Source organism: Bubalus bubalis, chromosome 22 (assembly GCF_019923935.1).
Source record: "Bubalus bubalis isolate 160015118507 breed Murrah chromosome 22, NDDB_SH_1, whole genome shotgun sequence".
NCBI classification, from domain to species: domain Eukaryota; kingdom Metazoa; phylum Chordata; class Mammalia; order Artiodactyla; family Bovidae; genus Bubalus; species Bubalus bubalis.
Genome location: NC_059178.1, coordinates 61,656,596 through 61,659,530, shown reverse-complemented (window position 1 = coordinate 61,659,530; position 2,935 = coordinate 61,656,596). Strand labels below are relative to the sequence as shown.

Sequence of the window (2,935 nt, the reverse complement as noted above, 5' to 3'; positions counted from 1 at the left end):
GGCAAAAGTCAGCAGTGCTGCTATTCATAACAATGGTTATTAAATAATTGCATACATAGAGGTACCTGATGGTCTATAGTCCGTGGGGTCCCAAAAGATCCGAACCTAACTTAGTGACTAAACAACAACCAACCAATACATACACATATATAATATATCAATATATCTACATAAAATGTAGGTATATACATTTATAAGCATATAGACATAGCTGGGAGATATTATAGGTTTGGTATATTCACTTTATTGTGATAAGGCAAATTAGGCTTCCCTGGTGGCTCAGACAGTAACATGTCTGCCTGCAGGGCAGGAGACCCCGGTTCAATCCCTGGGTCAGGAAGATGCCCTGCAGAAGAAAACAGCTACCCACTCCAGTATTCTTGCCTGGAAAACCCCATAGATGGAGGAGTCTGGCAGGCTATAGTCCATGGGGTCGCAAAGAGTTGGACACGACTGAGCGATTTCACTTTCTCTTTCCAATAAGGCAAATATCATTAATAAAGCAAGTCAAACACATTTTCAGTGTGCATATGTCTAAGTATGCACACTGAAATATTACATCTAAGAAATGTACATATATTGGGACTTCCCTAGTGGTCCAGTGGTTAAGAATCCACTGTCCTTTTCAGGGGACCTGTGCCTGATCCCTTGTGGGGCAACTAAGATACCACATGCCACAGGGAACTAAACCCAAACACCGCAACTAGAGAAGTCCACATGCCACATAGAAGACCCAGCACAACCAAAATAAAATAAAATAATTTAAAAACTTTATGCAAATCAATAAAAACCAAAAAATATACATATCCTAGTTGAAAAATACTTTAAAATGCTAACCACCATCTAAACCTTCAGTGAGTTATAATCTTTTTCAATAGTAACATCAGAGATGGCAGATCACCATAATTTACACAATAATGAAAAAGTTTAAAATATTGCCAGAATTACCAAAATGTGACATGTGACAGAGACATGAGTGAGCAAATGTTGCTGGAAAAACAGTGCTAATAGACTTGCTTGATGCAGGGTGGCCACAAATCTTCAATCTGTAAAAATGCAGTATCTGCAAAGCACAATACTGTCAAGTGCAATAGGCAATATACATCTATGCACACACACACACACACACACACATATAAAGAGACGACCAATTATGTGCTAGGCATATTCCTAAGCTATTTTCACTTGACATGTAATTTAATTTCCCTGAAATTTCTGTAATGTAATTATTATCAATATCTCTATTATTCAGATGTGATAATATATGAAACCCCAAAACCACTGGACACTGCAATGACAAAAGCAAAAAATAATAAAGGAAGTAAGAACAAAACAATAAAGAGAATATATATATATTTATATTTATATACACATATGGAATCTTATTCTCTGGAAAAACTGACGAAGATGTGTTCCTTATTGTAAAATAACAGGTGTTCAATTGTGAAATGAATCATAGTCCCCATTATGGATGTTAAAATAAAATGTGATACTTAGTCCATTAAACTCATGAAAGTCTAAGAGAAAATTAAATTTGTGTGTTTTAACAGTCCACTACACTGTCCAATTTAAAACATTTCATATAGCATCAAAGCAAAGAAGTAGGCTGCACATTTTGAAATATTCTCAATCAATCCTAAACTTGTACATTGAAAAGGCACAAAGATAAGAGAATTAAAAAGACTCACTCATAGCTATTCACATCTTGACTGCTCTTTTCACTCCAACACTGAAACGCATCATTACCCTTTCATCAGCCTCCAATTTCTAACCCTGAGTCCTGCTAGGAAAATATTCTCTAGGATAATATTTTGGAGCTCACCACTTTTCTGAGCGCTTCTTTCACATCCTTGTTCCTCAGCCTATAGATCAGGGGGTTCAGCATGGGGATCACTACAGTGTAGAACACCGTGGCCACTTTGTCAATGCCCATGCTGTTGCCAGATTGGCACCAGCAATAAATGAAAAGGACTGTACTGTGAAAGACGATGATGGCAGCGAGGTGGGAAACACAGGTGGAAAAGCTTTGCACCTTTTGTCTACAGAGGGCATCCTCAGGATGATGATGAGAATAAACAAGTAGGATGAGAGGATGACCACAATGGTGATAACCTCATTGAAAGCGGCCACAGTGTATAACACCAATTGATTCACAGTGACATCAGAGCAAGCAAGAGACAAGAGAGGAGGAAGATCACAAAAGAAGTGGTTGATCACATTTGATCTGTAGGATGGGATCTGAAGAGCTAAACACAAGTGAATCACAGAACATACAGTAGCATTGAGATAGCAACAAGACACCAACTCCACGCAGAGATTTTGGGACATGGTGACCATGTACAGCAGTGGGTCACAGATGGCCACAAAGCGGTCATAAGCCATCACTGCCAGCAGAATGACCTCAGTTACCCCAAATGTGCAAAACAGGTAGAATTGCACAGTGCATTCCAGGAAGGAAATGGCTCTGTCTTCATTTAAGATGTTAGCTAGCATCTTCGGCGTGTTGGTCATGGAGTAACAGAAATCCACAAAGGACAAGTGGCTGAGGAAAAAGTACATGGGGGTGTGGAGTCCAGAGCTGACCTGAATGAGACCAATCATGCCCAGGTTTCCCCAAACTGTGACTCCAAGATGGAAAGAAACAGCAGGAAGAGGAATCCAAGGGGGCTCAGGGGCATCTGAGAATCCAAGGAGGATGAAGTCTGTCACAACAGTGCAGTTTTCCTTGTCCATGTCCTCACTTTACCATGGTTGCAGAAAAATACTAATAGTTACTCTCCATGAGTTCTTCCCCAGTTTAGTTTTGACTGTCTCCTAAAGAGGGAGAGGGCAGTGGCAACCCACTCCAGTACTCTTGCCTGGAAAATCCCATGGACAGAGGAGCCTGGTAAGCCGCAGTCCATGGAGTCTCTAAGAGTTGGACATGACTGAGCAG

General features: G+C 40.1%; 1 pseudogene; it reads right to left on the bottom strand.

Moving 5' to 3' along the window:
• Positions 1–1,700: 1,700 nt before the first annotated feature.
• Positions 1,701–2,733, bottom strand: LOC112581437 (annotated as a pseudogene).
• Between the last annotated feature and the right edge of the window lie 202 nt (positions 2,734–2,935).